The sequence below is a fragment of the Maniola jurtina genome, chromosome 16 (genome assembly GCF_905333055.1).
Source record: "Maniola jurtina chromosome 16, ilManJurt1.1, whole genome shotgun sequence".
NCBI lineage: Eukaryota > Metazoa > Arthropoda > Insecta > Lepidoptera > Nymphalidae > Maniola > Maniola jurtina.
In genome coordinates, this window is record NC_060044.1 from 13,615,738 (window position 1) to 13,629,818 (window position 14,081).

Genomic DNA, 14,081 nt, shown 5'->3' on the forward strand with positions numbered 1-14,081 from the left:
ATTCAGTAATGAAAAAGCTACCCGAATTAAAAAGACTAAGATAAGACAAAATAAACTTAATTAGTATCGAAATAATTAAAATCGTTAATTCACTTTTGCTCTTCAAAATGACTTTCTCACAAGAATAAAAGTCAGATAATAATTAGATAAAAGAAAGCAAAACGATAGTTTTGGGTGAATGGCGCTTTGTTCTCACGAGTCATCGTCAAATGTGCTAATTAGATGTTTTGATGAGTTCGCTTCTCGAAGCCAATTTGACGCGCATAATTAGCACTGCCAATCTTAAAGGCCGGCTCTACACTCGCACGTGAAGTCGCGCCGTTATTTCACGCCGTGAATGTATGCCGCGATCCACGCGTGAACTGTGTCCCTCCACACTCGCAAATCTTCGCAGTCTTGTTCGTGACTATGGATGAAACCCTTTGTCGCGGACCAAAAACCGACACTGATCGGGGAAAGGCGCGAAGCGCGAACATCTCCACTCGTGATTCGCAGTTGTCGCGGGCTTTCGCGGCCGTTCGCGCCGCGAGTGTAGAGCCCACTTAAGAGGATAGTCTACTTGTAAATTTTCCCAAATTTTTTTCATTGTCTAGTAGACATTTGCCCACATTTTATTCTCGAAATATTTTTCTGGTCATAAAGTTTTTAATGTTTACAAGATTAGACAATTTTGATCTAATTAGCTTCAGTATACCTAAATCTAGGTTCGTAATTTTTTTTTGTATTTTAGTTTAGTTACATTAAAAAAATAAAAATACTTAAGAAAGTTATTAGGTCAAAATATGGATATTTAGACGCCTCAGTGTCACTTTTGTTTCACTCTAGGGGTGCAAAAAATGACGTCGATCCGTTGTTTCGTTGCAGCGTGATTGAAGCACAAGGAACAAACAGTCACATTTTCGAATTTGTAAAATTAGTAGGATTTGCTTCACTGCAATTACCATTTCATATAATAATAAATAATTAATTGATCTTGACGCTCACGTAGTTAACGTGGCCGAAAAATGTATTTATTAGTCTACTGATCTGTGAGAGTACCTACCTATCATGAGTACCAAGGGAAGTGACAAATTCATGTCTTTGGAAGTGACATACAACGAGCGTATAATCCATTTTGTATAGGAAAGACATCTGGAAAGCTGTTAGTCCTGTGGTTTTGATTTTGCCAAGGAAGTTTCCGTCGCTTACCCGCGTTTAGTGTGATGAGGCTTTAAGAGTAAGTGCTTCAAACCAGTATGAACACAGATTTTATGCAAGTTTCTATTTTAATCATAGAGATATTAAAAAACCAAGATTTTAATTAAGTAAGTATATTAATGAAGGATATTGTTGTCAAACGTGTCAATTTTTGAATTTCCTATGTTGGCATTTATGTAATATTTTTATAAGTCGGAAGGCATCCAACCAAATGTCTCCTGTGCATATTGAACTAGTCTATTATATCCTTGAGAATCTCCTTGCTTAAATGCACGCGACAGGTCGAGATGGCAATCGGGGTATGAAGTGGGGGGGGGGGGGGGGGGACGACACACGGGGGACACCGCGTGCACCCGCACGTCACCCACGCACCGAGTTAACTAGTAATCACTCGTTCTATTCTACGCCTGTTATTCTACGTATTATTAATTGTTGTTCTAGTTCTAATACACTAAGCCGACATCGATTGATCTCTCCATTATATAATATGCCCTAAAACAATAAATACCTATACTTAGTATATTTATTTTGAAAGTTATGAACTTTTTTACTATTTTAACTATTTTTTATTATTTATTATTATTTGAACTATTTTTTATTATTATTTGAACTATTTTAAGCACAAATCATGAGGCAATTTCGTGCGTAAATAAACCATGTAAGAACCTTAAAAATTGTTACAATAACAATTGGGAATTAATTTGCAAAAAAATAATGTAATACCAAAGGTTGTTTGGCATTGATTGGCCATGGAGAGCACTCTTAAGTTATTCCTATCGTATAGAATGTATACGACGTTACCTTCGTCTTGAAAATTTGTCTACTCTACCAAAAAGGTGATGAATTGGTGATTTCACACGATATTACTACGCATCACACTAATATTATAAAGGCGAAAGTTTGTATGTGTGTGTGTGTGTGTGTGTGTATGTTTGTTACTCCTTCACGCTAAAACTACTGGACGGATTGGGCTGAAATTTAGAATGGAGATAGATTATACTCTGGATTAGCACATAGGCTACTTTTATCCCGGAAAATCAAAGAGTTCCCACGGGATTTTTAAAAAACTACATCCACGCGAACGAAGTCGCGGGCATCAGCTAGTTCATCATAAAGATAAAAATTGTAATTTTCCTGTAACTTTCTTTTAAGTCATCAAGCTCTTCACATTAGTTTTTGTTATAGTTTGCATTCTCCCACGTTTTTAATTGCCGATTGAAATCTTTATTTGCATTTGACAAAACGGGGAGGTGTTGTTTGGTTGATTAGCAAACAGTTTATTGTAATATTATTTTGTATAACGTAAGTTGCAACGAATATTGAGTATTTTTGTACGAATATAAATAAAAACCTAAATATTTGTATTATCTGTAAATAGTAAATCCATAAGTACTTAATATTATAAATGCGAAAGTGTGTATGTCTGTCTGTCTATCTGCTACCTTTTCATGGCCCAACAGTTTAACCGATTCTGATGGGTTAGTTTATATCCCGGGGACGGACATAGGCTATTTTTTATCCCGGAAAATCAAAGATTTCCCACGGGATTCCCAAAAACCCATCCGCTTGCGTTTCTGTAATTGACATAGGCAACTTTTTATCCCGGAAAATCAAACAGTTCCCACGAAATCTTTAAAACCCTAAATCCACGCGGACGAAGTCGCGGGCATACTCTAGTACTGTACAATTTTTTGTTGTTGGTAGACCGTAGGTATATATTATTTGTAGTAATAAATACTTTTTATTTATTTACTATGTAGGTAGTATGGATACTTCCTAGTAAGTAATATCTATTATTATTATCTATATTATTATTAATAGAGTTAGAGGGCTTTAAAAAATAAAGAAAAAAATAAGAAGAATTTGGCCCTTCATGTAATAATTGTAAGGTAATTTAAATGTCGACGATTTTTCCATACTCGTTAGGACCAGTAACAAAAAAAAACAAGCCTACATTTCTGATATTTGGGAGTAACGACATAAAAGGGGCGTTACATACTACATACTGATAAATCTTCTTAATGTTCATCAAATATACGCCAGGTAAGACAAGCCTACCATTAATTACATTTTTTACGTGGTGAAAGGCAAATAGGCAGTTAAGTTAAAATTGTCGTAAATATCCATACCTACTAATATTATAAATGCGAAAGTGTACACATTTGTCTGTAGGCTTCACACGTCCGTTCCGTTTAACCGATTTCGATGAAAGTCGGTACAGAGATAGCTTACATATTGTATCTAGATATAAGCTACTTTTATCCCGCAAAAACTCCTCATGAGACTTTTAAACAATGTCAATCCACGTGGATGAAAATTTCATCCTTATTCCTTGTCTACAAGGGAAACTCTGAGCAAAAATTAATAGCCTATGTCACTCGGGATGAAACTAAGGATTTTAATTATACTAAATTATATTATAATTATACTATATTATATTAAATTGTACAGGCATTAAGAAGTTATGATGAAACAAAGAAACTCACATAAATACAAACATACGAGTACATGAGCCCTAAAACATTACACTTTTTTTTAGACAGACGTGTAAAAATAAACTGTCTGTCAGTACAAGTGAAAAGACGCGAAAGATATATTAAATATGTTAATTGGAGATTAAGTCTACCAATAACGAAAATAATTTATTTTAGAAAAGATGTGATATCAATGTAAATGTTCACGATGACACCGTAGAATTGCTTAAAACATTATAAAATAGATATCACACTAATATTATAAAGGCGAAAGTTTGTATGTGTGTGTGTGTGTGTGTGTGTGTGTGTGTGTATGTTTGTTACTCCTTCACGCAAAAACCACTGGACGGATTGGGCTGAAATTTAGAATGGAGATAGATTATACCCTGGATTAGCACATAGGCTACTTTTTATCCCGGAAAATCAAAGAGTTCCCACGGGAATTTTTAAAAACCTACATCCACGCGAACGAAGTCGCGGGTATCAGCTAGTGTTTCAATAAAGTGAAAATAGTGAAATTGCAATTTATCTATACGTGATGTAATTCTTGGTGTCAAATTGACTCCTCTTGTATTCTCATACATTAGACATCAACGCGCTTTCATTCAAAATGATTTGTACGTGTGCCAATAAAGTTACGAAACCTAATAGGTACATTCATAAAATCAGGATTAAATTAATTAGTTAATTTTTGTCGGACTTTTCAAGCGTTAACTTATTTTTCGGCATAAAAGTAGCCTATGTATCCAGGGTATAATCTATCTCTATACTGAATTTTAGCCTCGAGGACTTTTCGGTTCAAACGGCCATCGCCTCTACAGCAGCCCATGAGCATAATAGACATATAATTTTTATCTACTGCCCATGCTAGCCGGGCAGGCACGGCCTGGCTATATCAGTGATATTGGTTCTGCTGCAGATTTCCTCATTTTGGATCTTATCCCACAAGGAAACTCCTTAAATAGCTCCACCACATTATCAGCCACCACTAAATAAAATCGTAGTCACTTCAATAATGGAAATAAATGGCTTTACCATCATCAATACGATATACTAACTTCTTGAGTAGGCACCCATTATGAAAATGGGAACACTCTTGCAAAGTTATTACGCAAATCTGTGTAGAATCTAGTTCTCCTCTCGTAACACCTGATTCACTGATACAATGGGAAAGTCATATAGTTCCCATGTATGGTAGCGAATCGATGATCCAGTTCACAGGCCGCCTAATAGCTCTTACACAACGCAACAATACCTATCGCACGACAATGGCTTAGGATCTCTATAGAAAATCATTACAACACTACATTAGCTCCCGCTCACACTACCGACTTCTGATCAACCAATCATATTATATCGAGTTCAGAATCACTTGTATTCAAAATTCAAAATATTTTTACAACTTTATCACACTAATATTATAAAGGCGAAAGTTTGTATGTGTGTGTGTGTGTGTGTGTGTGCGTGTGTGTGTGTGTGTGTGTGTGTGTGTGTGTGTGTGTGTGTGTGTGTGTGTGTGTGTGTGTGTGTGTATGTTTATGTTTGTTACTCCTTCACGCAAAAACTACTGGATGGATTTGGCTGAAATTCAGAATGGAGATAGATAATATCCTGGTTTAGCACATAGACTACTTTTTATCCCGGACAACCAAAGAGTTCCCACGGGATTTCGAAAAACCTAAATCCACGCGGACGAAGTCGCGGGCGTCAGCTAGTTACAAATACTTTTGAATCATCAAATGCATCTACCACTGGTTCGAAATACCTTTCCTACCGAAAAGAACCACAAAAAAACTCGGCGGTTGCTCTTTTCAAAGATTTGATATACAATATTATGCCATGTATAAAAGTAATTGAAGTCCTGTGCATTGCTGGAGCGAGCTGCGGGTCAAATCCACGCTCTTTTTAACCGATTTCAAAAAAGGAGGAGGTTCTCAATTCGTCGGAAACTTTTTTTTATAATTTACATAATCTTCGATTGTATAATATGCTTTTTTTCAGGAGCATAATTTTGGTAGATTTGTTCATTAGATTTTTATCGATATCATCATCAACCCATCGACGGCTCACTACTGAGCACTCAAACTTTATACCTATACATTGGGCATCCGCACAAGCTAGCAGATAATATCACCATGATCAACCTGTCGCCTGAACACCGCGCCGATAGCTTGTGAGTTGCGTGGTAGGGGGCTTCGGCCGTGGCTTTGCCGGTATCGGATCAAATCAGAAATGAGGAGATCCGTATAGAAGAATTAGAGTAAACAACAAAGCTCAACGAGTTGCCTTACCTTTGATCCTGAATTTTCATTTAATAAATCGATTTTACTATCGACCGATTAAAATTTAGTAGTCTGCGGAGGCTCTTATCTAAATACAGTAATTACAATACAAAAAATACTTTATGCTTCAAACATAAGGTTCATTATCGATTGAAGACATTGTAGCTAGTGGTTAGCTCGAAAATACGTGACCACGGATAGTTTTTTTACCAATTTCATAGATGTAGGTTTGTGGTTGCTATTTCGTAATAGAAATTGTGTAATGTACTTTTTACAATTTCTTTTACTATTTATTACAGATGAAAAAAAGTTTTCTGTGTGGATTTATTTGTGAAGTTATTTGCAGATAAAATGATAATGAGATCCATTTTTGGTATGGTCACTTTTTCTTTTATGGCATCGACATGAAATTATATGCTCGGTCATTCAATTAACGGCTACTTTAATGAATACTTGAATAGGCGCCTAAGTTGTGAAAACTAACATTCATATCATCTTCATCATCATGGTCAACCTATCGCCGACCCACTACTGAGCACCGGTCACAGAATGAGAAGGGCTTAAGCCATAGTTAGCCACGCTGGTCAGGTATGGATTGGCAGACCTCACACACCTATGGCCAACTTTCAGGTTACAGGTTTCGTCACTATGTTTTCCTCCATCGTTAAAGCAATTGATATTTATTTGCTGTAAAACGCACATAACTCCGAAATGTTCATACGGTTTTTACGATTTACAGAAATGCATCCCAAAGAAGGATAAATAGAGGCTGAATCTTGATATAAAATCGCCTAACTTTGTTAGTTTTATCTACGAAAATTAGTACTTGGGCTTATGAAGAATTACGTGTTTCAGGGTTTTGAAAATTTCATTCTTCATCGATTTTCAAAAATCCCACTCGAGCGAAGCCGGCTGAAATTCGACATGCGTACCTACTTACACTCGTAGCTACTTATGACATAGATATCCACGGATGTTTGAAAACACAAACACTAAGGAGGAAAATAGGGTTTAAAATTTGTGTAATCCATCCACGTGGACAACGTCGCCGGCAAACGCTAGTTATTCATACGAGGAAAACCAACAAAGAAACTAGGTTATTAATATAAACGTTTACGCACGATACGCTTCACGCATTTCTTGCCAATTAGCTTGTCGCCAAGAATAATGCTCCTATTCATTATATTACCTGCTACATCCTGAAATCCGTTTTCAGAACCAATCAGTGCCTATTTTTCAATTACACTAATGAATGAATCACACTAATATTATATCGATAGCATTTTTCAGTTAATTAATTGACGGAACTTTAATTAGGTAATGGAATTGTAATCAACTAGGAAACTACGATTGAGTGATGCGTGCCGGTACCTACTATTATTATCAGCCGGCCGTTGACCCAAAAACTTCCATTTTATTTACGTTTGTATCTAATGTCATGATCCTAATATTTTTAGGGTTCCGTACCTCAAAAGGAAATGTCGGAAAACTATCCGAGTACGAAACACTCGGTGCGCGAGTCTGACTCGCACTTGGCCGGTTTTTTGAGATGATGTAAAACTTTTGGGTTTATTGATTTGAAGTGTTATATATCAAGGAAAGACACGTATCTTTCACGTAAAAAGGGATCAAACCAGTGCTGGCCCTCTACTGAATACGGGTCTCCTCTGAGAGTGAGAAGGGCTTAGGCCATAGTCCTCTACGCTGGCCAAATGCGGATTGGTAGAGATGGTAGATTTCAGTGGAATGAGATGCCAAACTTCAGCCCAATCCGTCAAGTAGTTTGAGCTGTTCGTTGATAGATCAGTCAGTTAGCTTTTCCTTTTATATATTTAGATTTCTTAGTCGTTTCAAAAATTGTACTAACCTGGATAATTGTATGACTGGAATGTCGAATCTCATACAAAATACCACACATGTTGTGTGAAGTGCGCCAATTCGCACTTGTCCAGCGTGGTGGACTATGGCTTAAACCCTTCTCATTCTGAGAGAAGACTCGGGCACAGTCGTGAGCTAACGATGGTTGAAAAGTTAAATTGCCATTAGACGCTTACGCATAATAAACGTAAAACGAACAAAAGTCCATAAACATAAAATGAAAAGCCAAACGAAAGTAACTTAACAGTTTACCCATACAAATAAGTTAGACAAACGTTTAAAATTCACACATCAAAGTTATTACACAACACTTACCGCTAGGTCCCGGCAAACGTCACGTAGAAAGTGAAAATGCTCAGCGCATGCTCCGCGCACTTTCCTTCACACTCACTGTCCAAATATTAAAAAAAAAAAACCTTTTTTTCAGTCAATTATAAACAAACTTATTAAAAAAAAAAGTAATTAAGCTTGTGCAAAAAAATTAATTACACTATTATTTTCGAATTTGGAACGCAGTTTTCACCGAAAAGTTTTTAATCAAATTCTTAAGGGTTGTCGATTTCTTTTCTTTTCTTGCTGGACTTTTTGATCACTTTTTTTTGGTAGTTGTTTTTGTAGTGGTTTCGTGTAGTGTAGTGGTATTAGTGGCGCGTCAGGTGCAACTGGCGGCGGGTGAGAGCGGCCAGTACGTGGTTGTGTAAGCGCTCATTCACTTGACGGAAAGAAGGGAGGGCGGTGGAAGTTGTCGTATGCTTTTGGTTTTTATAAGTCATTGTAAATATTGGGTATTATGAAAATATTTTTTTTAAACAGATACTTAAATTATGTTTTATTTATCTGAATATATAAAAGAAAAAGCTGACTAACTGATCTATCAACGCACAGCTCAAACTCCTGGACGGATCGGGCTGGGCATGCAGATAGATATTATGACGTAGACATCCGCTAACGATTTTTGGAAATTCAACCACTAAGGGGGCAAAATAGGAGTTTGAAATTTGTGGTGTAGTCTACGCGTACGAAATCAGCAAAAACCGCACTTATCCAGCGTGATGGATTATGGCCGACGCCCTTTTTATTCTGAAAAAAAACCCGTGCTCAGTAGTAGGTCGGCGATGGGTTGAGATGTCCTTGATTACTTTATTTCATCCAATGGTGTCCCATCTTTCTTGCTGTGTGATTAAGAGAGAAAGAGTTCAGTGGGTGGTGAGTACATAACATCAAACAAACAAGTACAAGTGGTTACAAGGACAATGTTTGCACAAATGTTATACAAGTGCGGATGTGCCGTACGATCCGTAGCGTAACCTTCGCCCAGGGTTGGGAAAAGTGCCTGCTTAAAAACATTAGTGCGTATAACATAAAGTTTTACGCGTAATTGGAGTTAAGATGTTTGAAATTATAAACCTATACTTACCTACGTACGCGAGTATTCACCTATTGTCGATGTAAGCCTGATTACTGCGCCAGTATATTGGCTAGTATATTAATGACCATTTTGACGGTATATATTTTTCGTGTGTGTTATGTGTCTGACGTGTGTATCTGTCTGTGGCATCGTAGCTCAGTTATTGACTCAAGCAATAGTTTATGTACTATTAGGAACCCTATTGCTTGTTTAAACTAGATAGTAAGACAACGGAGGAGCTCTGTAAAATGAATACTGTACATCAAAACATACAGAGCCTCACCGGCAAGGATGGTAAAAATTTTAAATCAAGAAGTAACACAACAGACAAGCAATGTGTGATTAATCTTGTACACCAAAATATACAAGGCTTGTCTGGAAAAGAATATGAAATTGAACTTTTTATAAAAAAATTAGATATCGATATTCTATGCCTTACTGAGCATTGGCTCAATAGTTATCAATTAATTGTCAATCTTGGAAATTATTCATTGTCAAGTGCGTTCACAAGAAAGAAGGCTATTCGCGGAGGATCTATGATAATAACCCGCAACAACATTAATTACAAGGAACGAAAAGACATTCTTAATCTTTCGGTTGAACGCACTATTGAGCTGTCCTGTGTTGAGCTGGAGCGATATATTATAGTTTGCGCATACCGACCTCCTTCGGGTGACTTTTCTCTGTTTGAGGACGTCATGGAGGAGGCACTGAGGCGGATATGTAGGTCATCAAAAAAAATATTGATTTGTGGAGACTTTAATATTGATATTTTACTTCACACCTCCTTCACAGACAGATTACTTAACTTATTTAAAAGTTTTAATTTAGAAAACATTTTTGTTGAGCCCACACGTGTAACGGCAACTTCAGCTACTTGTATTGATAACATTTTTGGTGATTGTAAAATTGTTAAAAAATCCATTATCACCACTCTTAGATCCGACCACTGTGGACAAATGATATCTGTTCCCAGCTCTCAACAAAATATAACAAAAGTTATAAAGTATAGGCCAGTCACCACCAAAAAAGTAAGGCAATTCAAACTCAATATTTTATCTACTTTACCTACAATTGACCTTACACAGGGTGGTCCGGATGAACTCTATAAAGCTTTTTTTAACTGTATAAACTCCCAATTTAATTGTATTTTTAAAGTCATAGAAAAAAGATTGTTTAAAAATCTTAAATTTAGTGAGTGGGCTACTGCTGGCATTTATAAAAGTAGGAACAAGCTGTTTGACTTGTATGCAGAAAAGCAATATAATTATACTCCAACATTTGTTCAGTATGTAAGAAATTATTCAAAATTATTTAGAAATGTTTGCATACAAGCTAAGTCAATTTACATAAAACAGAAAATTATTAATTCTGATAATAAAATCAAAGCAGCTTGGGATATCATCACAGATGAAACTGGGAAACGTAAAGTGGAAAATAATAAATTGGAACTTAAAATTAACAACCATATTACTGACTCCGACTTAGAAATAGCAAACGTATTTGAGGACTTTTTTCGAAACATTCCAGTTACCACTACCAGTTCCCTTAACTCGTCGCCAGCGGAAGCCTACACTCTTCTAAGGAGCAATGTTTCTGAGTGCAGTGTATTATTTAAATTTGAACACGTTACCCCATATGATATTGTTAAAGTATTCAAATCGCTACAGTACAAAAAAACAGGAGACCTATGGGGAATTTCAGTAAAAGTAATCAGCAATATTATTGATATTGTTGCTCCATATCTTGCTCTAATCTTTAATGAGTCCGTAGATTCAGGATCCTTTCCAGATCTTATGAAATACAGTAAATTAATTCCTCTTTTTAAATCGGGTAGTAAAACTGACCCAAATAATTACAGGCCAATCTCAATTTTACCGACTTTTAGCAAGATATTTGAAAAAATTATGCTCAACCAACTGATCCAGCACTTTAATCTGAATAAATTACTTCATTCGGAGCAGTATGGTTTTACTAAAGGTCGATCAACAATCGATGCGGGCGCAATGCTTTTAAAGCATATATTCGATGCATGGGAGAACTCACAGAATGCTATTGGAATTTTCTGTGATTTGTCTAAAGCATTCGATTGCGTTGCGCATGAGACTCTCTTGGCTAAATTGAACCACTATGGAATCAAAGACTCTGCGCTTAGTCTCATTGCGTCCTACCTCAGTGATCGTATACAAACTGTATGTGTAAATGATGTGAAATCATCCGGATCAGCCTCACTAATGGGTGTTCCACAAGGCTCTATCTTAGGTCCCTTCATGTTTTTGGTATATATAAACGATTTACCATATTTCGTCCAAAATACTTGCGATATTGTACTATTTGCTGATGATACGTCATTGATTTTTAAAGTCGATAGAAATTATAATAATTTTGACGATGTAAATAGAACCATATCGCAGGTTACTCATTGGTTTACTGTTAATAATTTGCTTTTAAATGCAAAGAAAACTAAGTGTGTCGAATTCGCATTGCCCAATACTAAGACGGCAAATGATTTTAATTTAATGGTAAATAATGATATGTTGAAAGTAGAAGAAACTACCGTGTTCCTGGGGATAACTTTAGATGCAAAGCTTCAATGGAACGCCCATATAACAACACTTGCTGGTAAACTCAGCTCTGCTGCTTACGCTGTTAGAAAGATTCGACAGATAACTGATGTGGAAACTGCAAAAATTGTATATTTTGCCTATTTTCACAGTATTATGTCTTACGGAATCTTGCTATGGGGTAAAGCGGCAGATATTGGAAAAATTTTCGTTTTACAAAAAAGGGCAATACGCGCAATCTATAATTTAAAACCGCGCGATTCCCTACGAGAGAAATTTAAGGAAATAGGTATTCTTACAGTAGCTTCTCAATATATTTACGCTAACATAATTTTTGTACGACAAAACATTCATAGTTACAAAAAAATCGGTGATTTCCACGACCGGCAAACTAGAAACCGTGATAGGCTCGCATATCCTACGCTCCGCCTCAGGAAAGTTGGAAAATCGTTTGTGGGAATGAGTGTAATATTTTATAATAAAATTCCACAATCAATTTTAGACTTGCCTTTACACAAGTTTAAAAAATCTATTAAAAGTATGCTCCTGAAAAAAGCTTATTATACAATCGAAGATTATGTAAATGACAAAAAAGCTTGGATTTGATGCGCTCCAGCAATACACGGCGCTGCAATTGCTTGTATACAGTATGGCATATTATTGTAAATTGTACATTTGAAAAGAGCAACCGCCGAGTTTCTTGCTGGTTCTTCTCGGTAGGAACAGCATTCCGAACCAGTGGTAGATTATTTTGACGATTCAAAAGCACTTGTAAAAGTTTAATTGAATAAAAAATAATTTGAGTTTGAGTTTGAGTTTAAACTAATGAACTGATTTTAATTTTTTTTATTTTATTTGAAAGGTGGCTTGATCGAGAGTGTTCATAGCTATAATCCAAGCAAATCGGTTCAGCCGTTTGAAAGTTATCAGCTCTTTTCTAGTTACTGTAACCTTCACTTGTCGGGAGTGCTATAAATTTTAAATTTACACTTGTATAAAGTTCGCTTTATAAAATTCAGCCTAAGACCTATAAAATGCTATAAAAGGATGAACAGTGCCAGCCCTGCCTATGAGAACCTGAAGGTAAGACAACATCGATGGAAGGTGGATTGTCTATAAGGTTATATTGCGCGATACCACGATACAACGCTTTTATTTACTGTCGAATTTTTTCTGCTAAGAATGGGTTTTTGTATTTGAATTGTATACGAGTATGTTTGTGCGTAATTACACCTTTATAATTTGCCTTTTAAAATTAACTGTTACTACGAGGTTATTTAATATTTATTATGTTAATTTTGTTAGTTTAGTTTACTTATAGGACACTTGAAAACTGTGGAACCATGTGGAACCGACTTGAATGTGGGACTATTCAGGGGGTCGATAATATGGGACAATTCAAGAGGTAGATAAACAAATCCCTCGAGAGCCGTCAACACATTAGCAGCTCCTCTAGTGCTGCAGATGTTAATGTACATGATTTATAGACATTGCGGTCTCAAAGTGCTTGAATGGCGACCTCCCACCGGACAGCAGAGCGATAACACTTGGCACATTTCACACTGAGTATTTAGTACTGCTCTGCCGTCCTAACAAAGAGTGCAATAAGTCGAGTTTTTGGGCAAATTGACTTAAGACCATATCCGTAATCAGGAAAATGAGCTCTATATTTTCGCCTTAGACGTCTTTTTTGATCTTCAGTAGTTTCGGTTCTGTTGGTTATCAAAACTGCAATATGTAATATTACGATTTGTAAGTAGCTAATCATAACCGCGAATATCTCGAAAGTATTCGAAACCTAGTTATTGCTCTCTTCGTTAGGGTAATCAGGAAAATGAGCTCTATATTTTCGCCTTAGACGTCTTTTTTGATCTTCAGTAGTTTCGGTTCTGTTGGTTATCAAAATTGCAATATGTAATATTACGATTTGTAAGTAGCTAATCATAACCGCGAATATCTCGAAAGTATTCAAAACCTAGTTATTGCTCTCTTCGTTAGGGTAATCAGGAAAATGAGCTCTATATTTTCGCCTTAGACGTCTTTTTTGATCTTCAGTAGTTTCGGTTCTGTTGGTTATCAAAACTGCAATATGTAATATTACGATTTGTAAGTAGCTAATCATAACCGCGAATATCTCGAAAGTATTCGAAACCTAGTTATTGCTCTCTTCGTTAGGGTAATCAGGAAAATGAGCTCTATATTTTCGCCTTAGACGTCTTTTTTGATCTTCAGTAGTTTCGGTTCTGTTGGTTATCAAAACTGCAATATGTAATATTAC

General features: G+C 36.2%; 1 protein-coding gene across 1 annotated transcript in view; it reads right to left on the reverse strand.

Moving 5' to 3' along the window:
• Nucleotides 1–8,477, reverse strand: part of LOC123873060 — a 30,716-nt gene extending 22,239 nt beyond the window's left edge. Inside the window, exon 1 of the mRNA XM_045917738.1 lies at nucleotides 8,147–8,477. The gene's annotated coding sequence lies outside the window, so the exon portion shown is untranslated. The remainder of the gene's footprint in view (nucleotides 1–8,146) is intronic.
• Nucleotides 8,478–14,081: the final 5,604 nt, after the last annotated feature.